The sequence below is a fragment of the Mustelus asterias genome, chromosome 12, assembly GCF_964213995.1.
Source record: "Mustelus asterias chromosome 12, sMusAst1.hap1.1, whole genome shotgun sequence".
Taxonomy (NCBI): domain Eukaryota; kingdom Metazoa; phylum Chordata; class Chondrichthyes; order Carcharhiniformes; family Triakidae; genus Mustelus; species Mustelus asterias.
This window is the reverse complement of record NC_135812.1, coordinates 3,876,558-3,887,052: the sequence shown is the minus strand read 5'-3', so window position 1 is coordinate 3,887,052 and position 10,495 is coordinate 3,876,558. Positions and strand designations below refer to the sequence as shown.

Here is a 10,495-nt window from a genome sequence, read left to right as displayed (position 1 = left end):
CTGTGTCACTCTCTGGATGTACTGAGATGTTTTTTTGTATTGAAACCTATTCACTGTCCTGTAGGGAATGTGGTGGACAGCTTACACACGTGGTTCCCCAAGCAGCAGTATGGTAGTTGAATAGATCGTGTGTTTCAGATAGTTGATTTTCACCCAACTCGCTATAGACAAACTTATGTGGGGCATGTGATCTCCTGATCCACAAACTCTGGCACCCTGGTGCTTGTAGGTGGGGAAAGTCAATGCATCAGCAAAATGTGAAGCATTTTATTTGGCAGCAGTTAGTGCAGAATGCTAACTTCATTTCTGCCCCTTCCCTTTAAAAGCAATGTCAATGCCCACTTCCTTTCAAGTAGACATTTGATTTCATTCTCCAGATCCCTCGAATCGTGGCTCAGTCCATTTCTCTCTTTGTGAAATCCCTTGGGGTTATGCCAATGAATTATTAAACAATGAATTAATTGTTCATGTATCTTCATGTGATGTGTGGAACCATCATTATACCGAAACATTTGGTCCTCCAACCGATAGGGGCGCAACACGCCAACTCCACGGTTCCGCTTGAGTAACTGGGATACAAATCAAATAAAAATGTATAGAGAATGACGAGGCCGAGAGGTTAATTGAAAACGATCCAAAATATATCGTGAAATCTGTGAGGATTTTAAGTTTAACGGTCAGATGGACCGCGTGAAGCAGGTGCATCTGTCCAATCACCACGATTGCGCATGCGTCTAGACTGCAAGCGGCTGCTGGTGCGCATGTGTATTCACTTACAATCGCGCATGCGTAGTTGCCGGCAGTCGCTGGTAGCGCGCATACGCATGCGCCGGCGGTCCCTGCGTCTGGCGTTTTTTGCCGCAGTAGCAGCGGTTGCAAGCGAGCGGCGCGGGCCGAAGAAGCGAACGAATTCATGACCTTACCCACAGTTTAACTATGCAGTCCTGTCAGCTCCACAGAAAGTAAGTGCCCGTCTGGCGTTTGGTTTGGTGGTCGGTTTTTTCCCCCTCCCCTCCGGAGGGCAGTCGGATTTTAGTTCGATTCTTGAGGCGGCGTCGGACAGTTAACAAAAGAGGGGCGGGCGCCCGGGCAACCGAAGCTGCCAGCGGAAGTCCCGCCCCCTGCCACGTCGCTGATTGGTTTATTGTGCCCTCAATGGGCGGGACGTTACCGCAAGGGCGGACTCCCCATTGGTCAGCTGCTGCTGTCGATCACGCCAGCTGCTGCCTGATTTCCGGCAGGGAGTTGGGTCGGGAGCTCTGGCTTTTTTTCTGCTTTTTTTTTCCCCTCACAAAAGTCACTGAATTGCATTTTTATGATCGGAGGGATTTTTTTTGTAAATAATGCCGTAAACGATGCCAAGCAAACGCCGCCGGCCTTGTCGTGTGGAGGTTGCAGCCTTTTGCAGCGAATATTTAAGAGTAAGAATCCACCAGTTGTGTCTATTTAACTTTTTTAAATGTCTGAAAATTTTCATTCATCAACCCAATTTTTGTTTTTGTTTTTTAAATTTGGTTTTTATAAACTCCATGAGGTGAGATTGGTGCCCATGACAAACTGGCTGCAGTGGCTACTGTCATTAAAAAAATTTTTATTATGCCAAAAGAAGTGCTAAAGTTAACTTTTTGTGGGGGGAAAAATAAAACTTTTTGAGGTAATTTTTGTTACAGGAGGGACTAAATTCATCTTAAACATACAGTCTCTGAGGCGTCTGTCTGGCTTTGTGTGCGTGTGTGTGGAAATTTTTTTCTCTGATGTCAAGCCTTTTTCTTTAATACATTCACATACAAGGGCAGCTTCAAAGAACGCTATTTAAAATGCAGTATTTCAAGGGGAGGGTTGGTTGTCCGCTCTGCAAATCTTTATTAAACCAGAGCCGTCTGTCCCTGTCACATGAAGATTAATGTGGGGGGGGGGGGGGGGGGAGAGGGAGGACAGACAGACAGGGGAGGGGGGGAGAGAGAGAGAAAATCGCAGCTTGATTTGAATTGCCAGCTCCTTTTCATCTCCCATCATGAGGGATTGTGGTGTTAGGCGGTGGCGTAACCTTGTGGCTGATGCACGGTTTAATCAGTCGAGGCAATCTGCAATCTTTACAGTACGCCATTGTTACAAAGGCATTTCCCCTTGCTCGTAATGTTTTTAAAACCAGTTTATCTCGAATTGATTAGCTGGGAATCCAGCGTGACTAATCATTTGCGCAGGACGGCAGCAGTTGTCATTAGATATCTCTTCCTCTTTCTTCTCTTCCTCCCCCCCCCCCCCTCCCTCCCTCCTTTCACCACCCACTGCATCCCCAGAGAATAACAATTAATTTTGGCCGTGCGACGTTATTGTACTTCCACTGTGTGGTTTTCCCTTTTTTCTGCCCCCCCTCCTCCTTCTCAAGGAGAACAACACATGGAAATGACACAAAACTGGGATTATTTTTACTTTATTTAATGGATGGGGGTTCGTTGATATGAGCATGAAGTTCCTGCAGAAACTGCTCATTGTGAGTAGATGGAGACTGTGTTATCTCTTGCGGGAGAGATAAGAGAATGGATTGCTGGCCTGTTTCTGAACCCGGCTTTTAATGAATCGGTTGCTAGGCAAATTTCATCTCGATCAGTTTAATCCTCAAGATGTCGTTTACACTTTGACGCCGGGTAATGCAGGCGACTTGCTCACATTTAAGCCTTTCTGCACAGCAATTGCGAGGTCTTCAGATGTCCAAACCATGTACTTAAAATTTAAGCTGTAATATAGTTTTCAGTGCACGCTGTAAGTGTTTTGGTTGACTTATCTTATAATTATGTTGACGTTTAAAAAAAACATATTGCACTAAAACTACTTTTTCTAACTGCTAGCACATTTAACTAATTGGGATAATTAAAGCGAGAGGACAGTAATTTTCTAGGGAGTTGGATTTTACGTAAATGTTTTCTAATTGTTCCCATGTGGCTGGCCTTTTTAAAAAAAAGAACCCTGATATTTAGACATTGGTTTTGAAAACTCACTTCATGCTGTACATCTATATTTTTTCCTTTGTATGATGGGGTATAATTTATTCCCAAAACACCTGTTTAGCTTCAAGCTTTCAATATATCACTGAAGGGGTGTTTACTTGGGGTCTGGCTTTTAAAGTAAGCTGAATAAACAAGTGCTTGAAAATTTTGATCTATGCTGGAGGCTGATGGTTTCCTAGCTGGGAAAAGTCTATGCCAGCTATGTTGTATAGTTGACTAATTAAAAGTCTCATGTTGCTGCAACAGCATTTCCAGTTCTGAGAGAGATAATGGAGCAAAATATGCTGTACGTCTTGAACATACGTGAGTACCATGGAATTTTGCAGTTAAATTCCAGAATTTAACTGCAAAAAAGATAATGACTGTTGACAGTTTACTAATTCCCCCAGCTATTTGCGGCAGTGCTGCAAGGAAGAGGATGATGCGACTGGTAAGATGCACTTAGTTTGCCAACGCATCATTATATTGAAATTTGATTATACAGCAGTCACATCTTGCTGCCTCTTGTGCATTAAGAGTTATTACTGACAGGATACCAGAGTGTTGTGATTCCACCCTGGAGTTGGAAGCCAGCTTTGAGTTGACAGGTTTGACATTGGGGAACTGAAGTTGGGAATGCCTGGGCAATAAAACTGTTCTGAGGCTATTGGTCAAGTGCTCTCATCAGAAACTAACTTGATCGTTTTTAAAAGGAGGACTGGTCCTATTGAATTGACTTTTTCTTCTCCCTCATTAGCCTTTCCCCTGGATGGTGGGAAAGGAATGCTGAAGTTGGAATATTGCACCATAATGTCATGCTGGTTTGGCACTGATCCAACCTTTTCCCGTGCTCAACCTTTACAAAATCTACGTCAACCATAATGCACATCCTCCCCCATCCCCTGGGAAAATTGGCATTTATTAAGATTGAGCTTAATCTGGCATCTGAACCAGGAGGTTGATCTAACCAATTTAAATGTGTGGACTTGCATTTGTGACAAGTATTTATGATTTGAATCTTGTTACTGAATGAGCCCTGGACCCATTGCTATCAAGTTGAATCTTGATAAATGCCAGTTTACCGAGAGGTTGCACTAGGATATGAAGTTCATTGAAATTCTAAATCAGATGATTGCAATTCAAAGCCAAATGCAGGCCCTGTTTACTCATTACTGAATTAAAGCATTTTTCATCCTATTTATTACCCTTGTACATTATGTGGAAGGTGCTGGGTTCTATTTACTTAGTGCAAAGTCCCAACCTCTTAACCTATTTAATCTCTTCTTTTCAGAATACCAATTTCCATCATAGCATGCAGGTAGGTATTGCCTAATTGAGTTTAATGTCGAGCCCTCAACTATCTATATCTAGGCTTCTGATCAGCCCAATTTATCGCTTTGTCATTGTACTGCTCAGCTGTTTGGGAGGATACAGGAACAGTCATTTATGATCCAGTCCACTCAGCACATGCTTTAGTGGGGGTCACTGGAAAGCAATCAGAAACTGCAGCGCTGTTATTCCCTGTCTACTTCCCTTACTCGAAGGCGAATCTCACATTGGCCCTAAAGCTAGACCCCCCCACCCCTCCCGGGTAAGGTACCCCACAGCTTGGGCTGCCTTGTGGAAATGCCCTCCATGCCCTTTGCTACCACACGGAGGTGTTTCCTGTACAGGCTGCTGCACACCTTCTATTACGGCGTCCTCGCCTGTTGCCCGGTTACACTTTGGCGGGCCTTGTTGCCGCAGGGTGGTGGAGGTCCCTCTATGGAGGGATCTCCCCCCACTATCTTGGGGACCTGAGGTGGAGGGTGCTGCACGCAGCAGTACCGTATAATTGTAGGTTGTACCAGTTCACGGGCTCCCAAATGTGCCCTTTTTGCAACTTTGTGGAGTCTGTGGACCATGTCTATGTTCAGTGTTATAGGCTGCACAACCTTTTCAGTTTCCTCGAAAGCCTTTTGTTGATGTTTTGTTTGTACTTCAGTCCCACGCTCCTGATCTACGGACACCTAGTGCAGAGGGGGGTGGGGAAGGAGGAGGACTTCGTGAACCTGCTCCTGGGCCTGACAAGGCATGCCATCTACATGTTCAGGCAGCGGGCGAGGGTGTCGTCCAACCAGACTGCCCCTCTACTGCAGCTATATTCGCGGCTGGGTGTCCCTGGAGAGGGAGCATGCGGTGTCTGAAGGCACAATTGATGTCTTCCATGCCCGCTGGGCACCGCAGGAACTGAGGTGTATTATTGACCCCATTAATCACATTTTAATTTGATGTTTTAAGTTTCCTTCCCGCTTTGTCCTTTGTTTTGGCGGTTCCCCCCCCTTTTAGGGAATTGTCCCCAAGTTAATTTGATTTCATTTATTTGGTTGGACACAAAAATATGTCCCTTACTCAAAGGCATTGAATCCACTACCATGGCAGACAGTTATATATAATTTACAGCAGAGGAACAGAACATTCAGCCCAATTGACTTGTACTCCACAGCAAAACCCCCCCCCCCCCGCCCGGCCCATCCTACTTCATCTCGCCCTATCTCTCCTGTACTTATCTAATTTCCCCTTAAATGTATGTTATCTGTCTCATCTCCCTGTGGGTGAGAGTTTCGCGTTCTCAGAATCTCTACAGTGGAGAAGGAGGCCAATCGTGTCTGCATTGGCTCTCTGAAAGAGCACTTCACCTGATCTCACTCTCCTGCCTTTACTGTAACCATGCGCATTCATTCTTTTCAGATAGCAATCCAGTTCCCTTTTGAATAGCTCAATCGAACTGGCCTCCACCACCCTCTCAGGAAGGTCATTCGAGACCCTACCCACCCTCTGGGTTTCCTTGCATCACTTTTACTCCCTTTTCTCAATTACTTTGAATCTGTGCTCTCTAGTTCTTGATGCTCTCTTGTGGGAACAGTTTCTCTCTATTTACCCTGTCCATACCCCTCAGGATCTGGAATACCTCTATCAAGTCTTCGCTCAGCTTTCTTTTCTACAAAGAAAACAGTCCCAATCTCTCTAGCTGTTCTGGGTAAAGGCACTTCTCCTGACTTTCCTTTTGGATTTATTAGTGACATTTTTGTTTTGGCCCCTGGTTTTGGAGACTCTGTTTCCCCTGTTAACACCTCTATTTGGTCACTTTTTCAGAGATAAGAGCCCCAAGCTGTTCAATCTTTCCTGTTAGTTATAATCTCTCCATTTTGGTATCGTCCACAGAGGTCTTTTTCCAATATCCATTGAGTAATTGGAGAAGCCTTCGTTTCCTTCAGTTAATTTGTTGCTTTCCACGTTGTCTGGCAGGAGCTTAGTCATGAATATGGACATGTTTCTGACATTACTATAATATTAGAACAGCTGCAGAGGCCTCCTGCTCAACCGCAAACTGATTTTAACCACTTAGAAATGAAGGTGATCCTGATTGATTGTGTGCCTTATATAGAAGTTCATTTTCAAGTTATTTGATACTTCCACCTCAGCAGTGATTGGGGAGGGTGTGGTGAGTGGGTGTGGAAATAATAAACTTGCGCTCCTTTTGTTTTAGCCCCTTTAATCCTCCTGAAAACCTATTAAAACACTTGATATTACAAATAAATCTTTCTTACAGCGGAATTTTTTCTGCTCGGGTCAGGAGTCTTGCATCCTGAGAGTGCATAAAAAGTGATTTAGTGCACCAGCCATTCTATACTTGGATTATGCAGTTGTTAATAATTAACTAGTGTTTCAGATTAAAATGCAGAAATCATAACTGGGATCCCAAACCCTTTTCAAATATGCTGTGACTTAGAGCCAGGAGCATTGGGCTTAATTTATCACTATTCAAAATGTGGGGTACGAGCCCAGGATGTCCAGGAAGAGATCAAGGCATTTGGGAACAAAACGTGTGACCTCTGTGAATTGCTTGAAGTTGAGTGGAAGCGGAAAGGATGGAAGGAGCACACCCTGATATCAACGTCCTGGCACTGCATTGGGGAGGGAGTTGGACTGCACATCTGGATAAATTAGTGTCTACAGTCTTCCAACGCATTCCCATACAGGCCCCTGAATCTAAAATCATGCATTATTTCCTGGAGTAGGAAATGTCTAAAATGCTTGTTTAAACATTGTTCAACTGTTGTTCATTTTGCTTTGTAAGCCACTGTATTGAGACTCTTCAGTATAAAGCCTACACTTTCAATCTTTCAATATTTAGGCAAATTTATTCTACCTTATTTGAACAAATTTGCTGCATTGGCTGCTGGTGGCACTTTCCAACATGAAGTTCCATATGATTTTTAGTGCAACCTAATAGAATTGTGGTTTACCCCCCTCCCCAACCCCCGAAACAGTGCAACAGCATACTCGCTGAAAGTGCTTTGCAGTTCTAATTCCAAAATGGTAACGTGCCAGAATTGATGTAAATAACCTGATTGCTGGGGGAGAAATTTCCAATTTTTGGATCATGATCTCAAGATCTTTGCTGGAATGTGTATGCTTGTAACTAGGAATGAATTTGGCTATGCCCTCCTGCACTCCCCAGCCCACCTCAAAGACACCATTCAAGAATAGTTTCCCGATGAGGACTGTCATGGGAAGGATAGCGAGAATGATTTATATCGCACTGTTAACATACTAAAATGTTCAGGAGCATTATCAAATAAAATTTGATACTTGACTACATGATGTGATATTAGGACGGGTGACCAAAAACTTGGACAAATGTGTTGGTTTTTAAGCAGAGCCTTAAAGGAGGAGAGAGAAGTAGTGAGGTTCCAAAGGCTAGTTGAAAACTGGTACTTAACTGGGGATTGCAGCATTTGGGCAGGAAAATCTTACTGCATGTTGAGTGTTATAATTGACATGATTTGCACTTACCCTTCCTAAACTGCACTAAGGTTAAGCAGAGTGCAGCTTCGTGAGAAAAGGCCTCAAATATCTGTGGAACCATAGATGCAGCTGTGAATAGCAGTACAGGAAAATGGATGGAGAGCTGGTATTAACACAGCTTGCCGTTGCTAGATGTGCTGCAATATTAAGAATTTCTGTTGCATTTTACAAGCAAGGGCAGGTTGGTTGCCACTGACAACTTGGTGCAAATCCAGGCTAATGTTTAATTACGTATAATTAACTGCTAGCACAAACTGTAGTTGTAATTATGCAAAACAAATGGCAAACTAAGAATAAATACATTGCACTTCATGGAGTAAAGTCCCCAGGGCCTGGCTTGATCTCATTCCATAAACAGCTATTCAAGTTTTTTTTTGAAGAAATTAATGGGAAACTATTATAGGGTGCCATAATTCCTGACTGTGTAATGGCAATTACTGAAACCCGGTTGCTGACTGAACAGATATGCAGAGGGGGATGGGGTGGGGGGGTGGTCGAAGGAAAGATGTAAATCTGGAATAACATTCATTTTGATGGGTTCATCGGAAACACGCACTATATTTTCACTTTTCCAATCCTGTCACGCCTCTTGTGTTTTCAGCATTTAAAAAAAAACATCGTGGGATTGTTCTATGAGCATTCAAATCCGTATTTCTCGCAACAAAACAAAGGATTGTGCAAAAAGTGAGTGTAATGGGTAGCTGTTGCAATTGCAAATATCTCTAATAAGCACCTGCCCACAGGCAATCTCCACTGCTGATTTAAATGGCCTATTGGCATTCTTTTCTCAAAAGATAAAGGCAGTGGATATCTAAAAATACATTATTGGCCATCGGATGTGACTCCTTTTACAGATGAATCTGCATTAAAACCAATGTATTTTTGTGCAGCAAGTTATGGTCTGGAATGCACTACCTGAAAGGGTGGTAGAAGCAGATTCAATTGTAGGTTCAAAAGGAAATTGAATACTGAAGAGCTCTTTCAAGAGGCAACACGGATGATGGGCTGAATGGCCTGCTGTACTGTATAATTTTATGATTTTCTGGTCATCGTGTTAAACATCAGGTTCGTACATTTTTGAAAAAGTAGGTCATAAGCTTACCATTGCTGGATAAGGTAAGGTCATTACCCAGAGTCCACAAGGGATCAAAGACATCTCTCCATCAGGGCATTAACCTGAAGCTGATTTGAAAACATTCAGCCTCCAAAACCTTTGAGTAACAAACTGAACCTTTGGAGATTTTGTTGTTGAAGATTGGTCTCGCCATAATGGAAACGCATGCATTAGACTGCTGTATCACTGCACGTTTTGTACAGGATGTTGGCTCCGTGTACAGTTGCACCTCGCACTCGCACCTCCAACTTCTCTCTAATGATGCTTACAGGAAAAATAAAACAGCTTCACCATAAGAACAAGGCTAAACTAGAGATTTACAGTTTTAATTTTTCAATCATGGGAAATAATACAGTTTTGTATAGAGTCTCTCTGCTGTTGGCTTGAAGTTAGTTGCATTGGTATTAGTTTCATTGTGTTCCACAGCACATTTCTCTACAGGTTTACAGCAGCATTAAATTGGCGATATAGTTTTGAGATTTTATAATGGCAGGCAGGTCCAACTAAATGTGGCTTACCCACTCACTATTTGAAGTAGGTTACGCTGTTCCAAATTGGTGTCTGTAAGCCAGCCATACCTCAAATTAGGTCATGTGTTGATGCTGTTTTGAATGCATGGCTGTTTTGTGCCTGAATGGACCCTGTGATTAAATCACCCAGTGCTGGTGAACACTCCTTTTGCCTTTTATTTGCTCCCAAGAGGTGTAACCAAGGAGTATAGATTGTACTGTGATTTATGAAACTGAATTCATGGAGAATGGGACCTGGGTTTAAATTGCTTTGAGGCACGTTAGTTTTGTCCTAATGATGTGCTGCAATCGTAATCTTGCTCTGTGCAGGTCCTGACACTAGGTGCATGCGCTTGGTTTAAGAGCTAAAGGTATGAAGCTACTGTCTGTGGTCTTCAACTGAATGCCTCTTAAATCAGAATGTGTCGCAACCTCCCCCGCCCACAGACACCCCCCCGTTTGGCCTGGGACAGCCAATAATCACTATAATCCAGGTGGACTTGGTATTGAGGAATGTTATATAGCATCATTAAAAATGAGGCATTTGTAAAGGAGAATGGTGTGGGCAAGTAAAAATATGATGTAGAAGAGCATAACCCCAGGAACTGTTAGCTGATTTGAATGCATTGTTCCCAGTGAGTTATATCGGACCGTATCCCCTCAAGCTTTGAATAACCTATGAATATTTTGAAGTCACTATTCCTGATACCATCCACAACAATTGGGGCTAATTGTTAGAAGTCTGGTTTTCATCTATATATTAATTGAGAATGCACTTAAAATGTAAAATAGCATTTAATAAATATATCCAACACAGTGGAATATTCCATCACCTTCACCCTGGGATGTCTTCCTGATTTAAATTCATCATGTAAAGTAGCATGAGCTCCAGCTCAATGAACCAGTGCTTGTCTGTTCCCCAGGTACTGAACTGATTTGAAAAGTACATTTCTGCACGTTAGTGGAATTTCATCAGTCCTCTGCAGAATGGAATGCAAATGATGGGATGATATATGTATAGTGCTGTATCATGC

At 42.9% G+C, this 10,495-nt stretch overlaps 1 protein-coding gene across 2 annotated transcripts in view; it reads left to right on the top strand.

Annotated features, from left to right (window-relative positions):
• Positions 1–652: 652 nt before the first annotated feature.
• The window catches only part of fam222ba (family with sequence similarity 222 member Ba), a 46,451-nt gene continuing 36,608 nt past the window's right edge, over positions 653–10,495 (top strand). Inside the window, exon 1 of one of the 2 annotated variants that reach the window (XM_078224623.1) lies at positions 653–962. The gene's annotated coding sequence lies outside the window, so the exon portion shown is untranslated. Of the gene's footprint in view, positions 963–1,325; positions 1,422–10,495 lie in introns of those variants that run through there. The other variant, XM_078224624.1, reaches the window with a different exon arrangement.